Consider the following 10,180-nt stretch of genomic DNA (forward strand, 5'->3'; position numbering starts at 1 on the left):
TGTGTTTGTTTAGATGTTCCAGCACCATTTACCCATTGGCTCAATGGTAAAGATTCCACCTGCCAATGCAAGAGATGCTGGAGACTCTGGTTCGATCCCTGGGTCGGGAAGATGCCCTGGAGTAAGAAATGGCAACCCACTCCAGTATTCTAGCTTGGAAAATCCCATGGACAGAGGAGCATGGTGGACTACAGTCCATAGGCTCACAGAGTCAGACATATCTGAGCAACTGAGAACACACACACACCCTTCTCATTAAAATAATTATGCAGTGTCTTTTTTTTTTTTTGCCCTACTGTGCTGTGCTTGGGTTTATCAAGCTCTTTTGTCATCCTGCTTTCTGAGTTGGTATTTACTATTTAGATAGCCTTGTTTGCACTGCCTCTTCTGGAGCCAGACTCACTAGCTCTCAGGTCCCACCCTCAGACATCAGAGAATGCTGGCTGTATTTTTCAGTTCATCCTCCCAGAAACTCGGACCACTCCCACCTGCCTCAGCCCAGACCTGCCAGTTGTGAATTGAATGTCTGGGGTAAAGGACTGCTAAGAAAGCCTCTTTCTTTCTTTTTTAACTGTTTAAATTTTGTGTTTATTTTTGGTTGTACTGGGTCTGCGTTGCTGCACATGGGCTTTCTCTAGTTGCACAGATGGAGGGCTGCACTTCCCTGCGGTCCGCAGGCTTCTCGTTGCAGTGGCCTCTCTTATTGTGGAGCACGGGCTCTAGAGCACGTAGGCACGGTAGTTGCAGTGCACGGCTTAGGTGCTCTGCAGCAAGCGGAATCTTCCCTGTCTAGGGATCGGACCCATGCCCCCTGCACCCAGCGGGTGGATTCTTATCCACCGTACCATCAGGGAAGTCCAGAAACCTCTTAGTGGAACCAGAGCTCTCCAGAGATCAGGAGTTACAGCCTCACAATCTGCTGTATGCTTTTTTGTAAATTACTGTCCTGGAGAAGCCATATGAGGAAACACATGGGGGAAAAAAAAACTTATCTTTTGAACTTCTCCCGTATTGCCAAAACAAGCCCCTATAGGCGCTGTCTGTGTATGTAATGTGTCCCCATCCTTAGCCAGGGGGCGCTCCCCGATGACGCGGCTTGTTCAGCTTGTACAGTGCCCGCACGTGTCCTGGGAGCAGAATTCACCCCTCACGCCCGCCATCATCCTCACCAAACTCAGCTTTCCTACTGGGCCACCAAAGACAGAATTTACATCTCAGTCGTCCCCCCGAGGAAAGTCTGAAGTTCCTTCTTCCCCGCTCTAGTGAATAACCAGGCGAGGGGCCCCAGAGAAAGGACACGCACGTGCTCTGCAGCTCTTTAAAGGGTCAGGCTCATGGCTCCCAGAGCAGACCGGAGGAAGGAGGGATGGCCGACCAAGTCCACAGCTTCTGGGTGTCTGTCCTGAGCTCATGCAGATTTGGGGTCAGCAGAGACACCCAGTTTTCTCCCATAACAAACAGCGTGTCTCCTGTGAAACTTGGCTGTAGCAGTCATCGACCAGCTGGTTGACGTACATAAACTTTCCCTGTGGGAATTTTCAAACAGACACAAAAGTAGACTCAGGAGTTAGCAACTACCTGTCACCCAGCTTATGGCGCTGTCAACACAAGGCCAATCCTGTTCCACCCCTCCCCGCATCACTCCCTCTCCCCACCGCATTATTTGAAAGAAAATTAGTATATTGATCAAGTTTTCAGTTTCTACTTGTTCTTGAAGCTGTCTCCCTCAGGTGCAGGAATGTTAGCTGTCATTTAGGTTGCTCTTAGCAGCTTTATTGTGCCCGGCATTCTCTCTCTAGCAGTTTTTGGTATTGGCAGAAGCACACGAATTTTCTGGCCTCAACAGTCAGTGTTCCGGGAGCCTGTCATGTGTCTTCCCTGTGATCCCGGCGCTAGACCTCCACTCATGAGCTCTCCCGGCTCATCTCTTCTGACGGTAGGGGCTGGGGGTTACTCCTCACAAGGATCTAGGCTGGCTCAGAGAAGGGGCTTAATACCGAGTTGTTGTTGCCCGACTGGATGAATTCCATTTGGCCTTCCCCTCACCCCAACCTCACCCTCAGCTGTGCACCTGGTTCTGTGTGTCTTAAATGGGGAGGAAGTCACCTGAGCCTCACGACCCCTTCTGTCCAGCTGCAGAGTCCAGCTTTTCCTGGCTCCCCCTGCTGGCCACTCCCACACAGCTGCGTACAGGTTGATGCCAGAGCCCAGCTCTGCCAAAGGGAAAGTCAAACACTGTCCTGAGGGGGCCGGGCCAGTCCAGGCAGGTCTGAGGAGGAGGAGAGCAGCTCATGGAAAACAGCTCTGGGAAGGGCTGCTTTCCCGGGCAGCTTTCCGGGGAAGGGACAGGGAAGGTGGCCCACTGCCCACCTCGGTCAGGAGGGCGGAGCTGGGGCCTCAGCCCCGGAAGACCACGTGGGCCCGTGAATGAGTGGATCATTGTGTGGGGATCAGGCCAGTACTGATAATAGAGTTGGGCTTCTTCTGCCCTTAAGACAGCAGCCCGGGGTCAGACACAGTCACTGGGCAGGCAGGGGGCTGCAGAGTTCTGCTACCTTGGCCTCCATGGAGGTCGAGGCCAGGAGGGTGGTGAATGTAGGTGGGAGCATCCCCCCAGTTCCCAGCTCTTTGGACGAGTGGCAACTCTGCAGAGCTCTGGGCGCATGTTTCTGCATGGGGGGGCCCTCCCTCCACCCTCCATAATTTCAGTAAACTTTCCACACCTCCCCACCCCTTTGATCACATTTCTTGGTTATCTGCACACATTTTTCTTTTCCATAGCACGACTTCCCCGGAAATGGGCTGTGGCAGGACACATCTCATCAGACTCCAGCCAGCCGCAGGCGTCAGAAAGAGGGTGGAAGGTGGTCCAAGCCTGAGAGCAGGGCCCCTCTTCTTCCCTCCAACCCCTTAGCCCAAGCGCCAGGGTAATTCCACCCTGAGCTGAACATGGAAAATGGGCTTTTGTTCTCTTTCAGGGTGTAGAGTTTCCCCAATACGTAAGGAAGGGAACCCAATCCAGAAGAACCCCAGGGCATGAACGTTGCCATTGGACTTGGGCAGGTGTAACTGTGAGACAGTCCCTACAATGAAATGTCTGGAAGGAGTTAATTTCTGTGCAGGGTGGTGGGGAAGGAACAGTGGCCTGTGACCTGCTGTCTGATGGGAGAAAGGAGATACTTACAAAGTATAAGTATATAATATTAACACATCAGGTGTGCTGTGTGCTAAGGTTTAAGAAGAATCTGGGGAAACAGAGAGGGAAGGGTGTGTTGCTTTACATTAGGTGCTTAGAGAGAACGGCTCTGCCTTATGAGTGCCTGGAGAAAGAATATTCCCAGGGCTCCCCGGGCGGTCCAATGATTTAAGACTCTGAGCTTCCACTGCAGGGGGGGTGAAGGTTCGCTCCCTGGGGAATTAAGATCCTGCATGCCACTCAGCCGAAATAAATAGATAAAATGTAAATGAACAACTTAACAAAAACATGTTCCAAACAGGGCACAGCATGTGCGAAGGCCCCGAGGTAGGAGTGTAGGAGCAGGCTAGCTTGTGAGAGGAACATCATGGAGACCCGTGTGGCCAGAGCCAGGTGAGGGCGGGAGGGTCAGAGAGGGAACAGGAGACTGGGTCCTGAGGGGCCTTGTACACCTCGTGGAGGGATTCGGCTTTGCTTTGAGTGAGACGAAAAGCCCATCAGAGTGTTCGGAACCCCCACTAACATGAGCCCACTGACGTTTAAAAAGACTCACCCTGGCTGCAGAGACTGATGGTAGGGAGGGCAGTGTGGGCAGGGGGACCAGCCCGATGACGGGTGGAGAGACAAGGTGGCCGGGCCGGGCAGCAGCAGGAGCCAAGGAGCGCTCGGCTTGCAGATGGGGCTGCAGGTACAGCCAGCAGGGCGTGCGGGCAGAGTGAATGCTCGTGTGAGAGGAGAAGCTCGGGCTGCCTCCAGGGCCTGGCCTGGAAGAACAGGCCGCCCCTCAGTGAGATGGGGCGGGGGCTGTAGAACAGCAGGTCTGAGGAAAGATTCAACAGTTCTGCAAGTGAAGGGGTCCTCTTCAAGTGACAGTAGACATTTCAGAGAATTGGCTCCTCAAAGGAATAATAATGATGGCTAATGACATTTCATCATGAGAAACGCTGGGCTGGAAGAAGCACAAGCTGGAATCAAGATTGCCGGATCTGAATCAAGATTCAGATATGCAGATGACGTCACCCTTATGGCAGAAAGTGAAGAGGAACTAAAAAGCCTCTTGATGAAAGTGAAAGAGGAGAGTGAAAAAGTTGGCTTAAAGCTCAGCATTCAGAAAACTAAGATCATGGCATCTGGTCCCATTACTTCTTGGGAAATAGATGGGGAAACAGTGGAAACAGTGTCAGACTTCATTTTTGGGGGCTCCAAAATCACTGCAGATGGTGACTGCAGTCATGAAATTAAGACGCTTACTCCTTTAAAGGAAAGTTATGACCAACCTGGATGGCATATTGAAAAGCAGAGACATTACTTTGCCAACATAGGTCCGTCTAGTCAAGGCTTTGGTTTTTCCAGTGGTCATGTATGGATGTGAGAGTTGGACTGTGAAGAAAGCTGAGCACCAAAGAACTGACGCTTTTGAACTGTGGTGTTGGAGAAGACTCTTGAGAGTCCTTTGGACTGCAAGGAGATCCAACCAGTCCATTCTAAAGGAGATCAGACCTGGGATTTCTTTGGAAGGACTGATGCTAAAGCTGAAACTCCAATACTTTGGCCACCTCATGCGAAGAGTTGACTCATTAGAAAAGACTTTGATGCTGGGAGGGATTGGGGGCAGGAGGAGAAGGGGACGACAGAGGATGAGATGGCCGGATGCCATCACGGACTCTATGGACATGAGTCTGAGTGAACTCCGGGAGTTGGTGATGGACAGGGAGGCCTGGTGTGTTGCGATTCCTGGGGTCGCAAAGAGTCGGACACGACTGAGCGACTGAACTGAACTGAATGACATTTAGGGCTTCCCAGGTGCTGTGTGTGTACTCAGTTGCTTCATTCGTGTCTGAATCTTTGTGGCCCCATGGACCGTAGCCTGCCAGGGTCCTCTGTCCATGGGATTCTCCAGGCAAGAATACTGGAGTGGATTGCCATCCCTCCTCCAGGGGATCTTCCCGACTGAGGGATTGAACCCAGGTCTCTGGCATCTCCTGCATTGCAGCCCGATTCTTTACCCACTGAGCCACCTGGGAAGCCCTATTTAATTCGGTGGCTGCATCGGGTCTTCACTGTGGCACGTGGGATCTTTGTTGCATCATGCGGACTCTCTAGTTGAGGCACACGGGCTCTAGAACGAGAGGGTTCAGTAGTAGTGGTGCTTGGGCTCAGCTGCCCCGTGGCATGTGGGATTTTAGTTCCCGACCTGGGACCAAACCCAATTCCCTGCATTGCAAGGCGGACTCTTGGCTGTAGGACCTCCAGAGAAGTCCCGAGCCTCGATTTTCTCATCTGTGAAATGAGTACTGGGTGAGATTGCACCAGTCACAGTCATGAGACTCAGAAGAACCTGTGCTTAATGAATGAGGGAGTTATTATTTTAGGGAGGGAAGACTTGCTATTTAAACGTGGCTGAATTCCTCTTAGGAAAATGTCTTTGTTCAGACAACAGAGCATGGTCTGCCGCAGCCAGTTCTTCACTGTCTGATTGCTGGCTGACTTTCCCCAGCAGCCCCTACACAGTCAGAAATGGCCCTTTTCTCCCTCAGTGATAGGAAAGCATTTGTCACTGTGATTGTCAGCTGATATTTGGACGTCAAGCATGTGTTTGCCCAGGTCCTCCCTTTTCTGAGCCCCTGCCCCGTTCCCCACCACCCCACCCCTATGTCTCTGAGTCCGAAGCCTGCTTCAGGCTCCTGCTGCAGGGCCGCCACCTTCTCAGACCTCCTCCAAACCAGCAGAGCCTTCATCTCCCCTTCCCCTCTGCTGTCACGTCCTCTCCAGAGGTTCGGATGTGTCCCACATCCTGTCCTATTCTGTGCAGCCGAGCGCCGTGAGAGCAGTTCAGCCCTTCCTGGCACGTCACCCTCTCAGGACATCTGTCAAACGAGTCAGCCGTCGCTGAGTGCCAAGCACTATTCTAGGTGTTGGGAACACAGAGATGAATTATCTTTGCACGAACCCCATCTGCAACGAAGCCTGGCCCCATGTGGGGAGATGGATCCAGAAAAGGATGACGTAAAAGTAGAAATTATGCAGAACAGGGAGATGGCACTCAGGGATGGGGCCCTGGGATCCATGGTCAGACAGTTCAGGATTCAGGTCTTGACTCTGCCACTGCGCAGCTGTGTGAACATTGGCAATTGCTTGACCTCTCTCGGCCTCTGTGAGATTAAACAGAACCTACCCCACGGGGCTGTTGAGGTACTTGAGGCCCCTGGCACGGTGCATGGCGCAGAACAGTGATGTGAGGATGAAGCTGCCTCCCTCCTGGAGAGGGCGGGGAAAGCTGTACAGGCAAGGGGCCACCTGAGCTGAATAAGATAAGTAAGCATTCCTCATGGCCTTCTCTGGTGGCTCAAGTGATAAAGACCCCACCTGCTAATGCAGGTTCAATTCCTGGTCTGGGGTGATCCCACGTGCTGTGGAGCAACTCAGCCGGTGTACCACCGCTACTGAACCTGTGCGCTAGAGCCCAGGAGCCGCACCTGCTGAGCCCACATGCTGCGGCTACTGGAGCCTGTGCTCCGCAAGAGAAGTGGCTGCAATGAGAAGCCCCCGCTCGCAGAAATTAGAGAAAGGCCCGGGCAGCAGTGAAGAGGCAGCACAGCCGGATAAATAAATAGAATTATTTTCTTTAAAACAATGGAGCTCCTCAGCGAGACAGGAGATGGAAATGACACGAAAAGGCAGCTAGTTTATCATCATCCAAAGAAAAGCTCAAAAAGAAGTAAACAGGCCCTGCCGCGCGTGGAATCTGTGGTCCTCAGCGTGGACACCGGGCAGTTTTTTAGCTGAAATCTGAAAGATTACTCACTCAAATGGATGTGAACGGAAGCAAAGGCTTCCAAGAATGGAGAATGCCACATGAAGACTACCGAGAGTGATGGAGACCAGAATCCTCTGGAAGAACCAGGCGGCATCCATTCTGGCTGAAGCGTGCCTGGAGCAGGGTCATGGGATGGGGGCAGGCTCAGGGCATGGGTTCTGACCTGGGAGAGGAGAGAGGCAGAGAAGGAACGCGCTAGCAGGACGGAGGTGTGGACGGTCCCGCAGGCCTGCCCTCAGCGCTGCAGGCCTGGCCCCTGCCCGTGTGGCCTGGCCCCGCGTGGGGCGCTGGACAGAATGCAAGCAGCAGGCTTTCCCTGCAGCAGGGGTGTGTGGTCCTCCCGTGGTGGCTCCCTTCAGCGGCCTTATCCTCCAGGAGCCTGTTTGTTCAGGACAGATTCGTCTCTTAGGTGAATGTTTGGCGTTTCCTTTCACACAGTTTAGTGGGAGATGCAGATCCAGACAGACATCCTGTCCCCTGAACCGCTCCAGTGAGGACCACCTCCCAGGGTCCAGCAGGCACCTCGAGGCGGGGCCCGGGAGAGTCAGGCCCTGGCCACGGAGAGCGGGGCAGAGGCAGGGTGTGTGAAGACGGCAGTTCTGGAGGCCTGCTGACAGGTGCTGGGTGGCCGGGCTCGGATGTGAAAACTGGCGGGAATTGGCGGGGCCCTGGGGATAGCGTTAGGGGGAGTCTGACGTGGGCACCCAGCATAAGAGGAGGCAGGACTGTGGAATTTCCTCCTGCAGGGATACTGGAGAGAACTGAAACTGAGCTCGCAGCCAGACCTGGCCCTTCATCCCTGGTGCCTGTGAGCACAAGCCTCTGGGGAAGCCAGGGAGAAAGCGGGGGCTGATGGGGCCAGAGCTGGCCTCACTCCCCACTTCTCGGGCTCCCCACCCCCACCCCCCACCCCCCCCCCCCCCCCCCCCCCCCGTCTTCCCTCTGACCTGCCTCCTCTGCCCCTCCCCTTCCCCCGGAGGAGACGTAAATGAAAACGAGGTGACCAGAGGGCTGGGCAGGCGGGTCTGGCTCTGGGCGCAGTAGGTGCTCCTTTGTGTGGGGCCTGGAGTTCTCTGAATGACCTTGTTTGGGGGACATGGCATCGTGCTCTGCGGGGATCAATGGATTGATCGGCAGACCAAGAAATCATAAGCTCTGGGTGTCCGATCCATGGTACTCACTTAAACTGTGAGCCCGCAGTTGGCTGGCCCCAAGTCTGAGAGAAGTCTGAGCTCTGAAGCCAGGGCAGGCCAGAGGGAACAGGAAGGGAGGCTGGCCTCAAGTGGCGGTTAGCCGACTCGGGCTATATGGGAGCCAGCATGCGCCAGGTTTTGTAAGACCGATGAGCTAAGAATGATCTTTACATTTTTAATTGGTTGGAAAAAAAACCCAAAGAAGAATATTTTGTGGTGCATGAAAAGCATATGATGTTCGAACCTCAGTGTCTGTCGATGCAGGCTTGTGGGAACCCCGCCGTGTCTGTGCCTGGCTGCTCCTTACAGCGGCCACACGGCTCTCAGAGCTGAAGGTGTGCACCCTCCTGTTTCACAGAAAACATTTGCTGGTCCCGCTCTTGTGCTTTTATGTGGGTATAGCCTGGTGGAGGGGACGATGCAGGTGAACTAGGAGGGAGCCTTCTGAATGTCTCCTGACGTGCTTCATAGGTACCAGCCTTTGTAATCTTCACAGCGGCCTCAAGAGTAAGAGCTGCACCTGCCAGAGGCCACCGGGTTAGAAAGAGGTGGTACTGGGACCCTTGCCCCATTGGCGGTCTCAGAGCCCACCGAGAGCCAGGGCCCCTGGTGACAGTCCAGGGAAGTGGGCCGGTGCGGCACCGCGAAAGGTCAGGGGAGGGCAGAGGTGAAGGCGGCCACGGAGACGCTAAGACTCAGGTGCGCAGGGCTGTGGAGGAAAAGCCTTCCAGGTGGTGGGTGTTTCGGGGAATAGGCTCGGGGCTGGGCCAGGTGGGAGGTGCTGAGAAGGGGTGGGGGAGCGTGGAGCCTGCTAGCCAGGATACGCCCCAGTACAGGGCCAGTCCCAGCCCCCTCCCCACACCACTTAAGGCCCCGTAAGGCTGTGTGTTCGGGCACGTTGTTTAGGTGTAAGAACAGCCTTGCCTCTTTGGGAGGTTGTGAGGGCAAATGGGTGTATAAATGTAAAGTGTTCAGAAGGGCACCTGGCACTCGGTGTGGCGGGTATCACACTTACTCTTGTTAAGTTTGGGCTGAGACTGCAGGTCTGCACCAGTAGGGGCTTGTGCTCCGGGCAGCCCCTGTAGAGAGTGTAGGATTCGAGCGGGGAGTCTGGAGGAATCGGGCTGATGTGGAAAGTTATTAATAGTTCTAGGGACCCCATAAGGCTCTGGAGAGAAAAGGGCAGAGAGTAGCAACAGAGGGGGCCAGGGAAGGCCTGGGGCCCACTCACGCCCAGGGATGCGCCCAGTGTGTGTGATTCAGCCTCGATACAACCTCCCAGGTGAGTGCTGTGTCCCCCCTTCACAGTCAAGAGGCCAAGGCGTGGAGCATTGCCACGGCTGTGGAAGGATCTCGGAAGCACCTCCTGAGACTTGCCTCAGGCACCCCCACTCCCAGCTGTCGGTGGTCACCTTTCTTGGTGGCCATATGTGCTGGGTTCCTTGGTGCCACGGGGCCCCCTGTGGGTTATCACCACCATGGGGAGGCGAGGCCAGTGCCCCTGTCCTAGCCCAGACCACCAGGCAGTGAGTGGCTGGACAGGCTCCCTGGTGTGACAGGTCTGCCTAGAGTCAGTCCACCAGACTGCTGGGGGTGCGCGAGCATCTTCATTCAGAGGGACCCAGGCTTCCCGGGTGGCTCAGCCGTAAAGAATCTGCCCACCAAGCAGGAGACGCAAGTTGGATCCCTGAGTGGGAAAGATCCCCTGGAGAAGGAAATGGCAACCTACTCCAGCCTTCTTGCCTGGGAAACCCCATGGACAGAGGAGCCTGGCGGGCTGCAATCCATGGAGTCCCAAAAGAGCAGGACATGGCCTGTGACTAACCAACAACAAGGGGGCCAGGAGCTGAGGGGGGTCAGTCTCAAGACGAAGAGTGCCCTCATTGTCTCGGGCACTGCTGGCGCTGACCCTGACTTCCTCTGCAGCTTTTTTCCGGTGTAGGCCCTTGTCGTGGGAGCCTGGTGGGGAAGGGA

The sequence above is a fragment of the Budorcas taxicolor genome, chromosome 17, assembly GCF_023091745.1.
Source record: "Budorcas taxicolor isolate Tak-1 chromosome 17, Takin1.1, whole genome shotgun sequence".
Lineage (NCBI taxonomy): Eukaryota > Metazoa > Chordata > Mammalia > Artiodactyla > Bovidae > Budorcas > Budorcas taxicolor.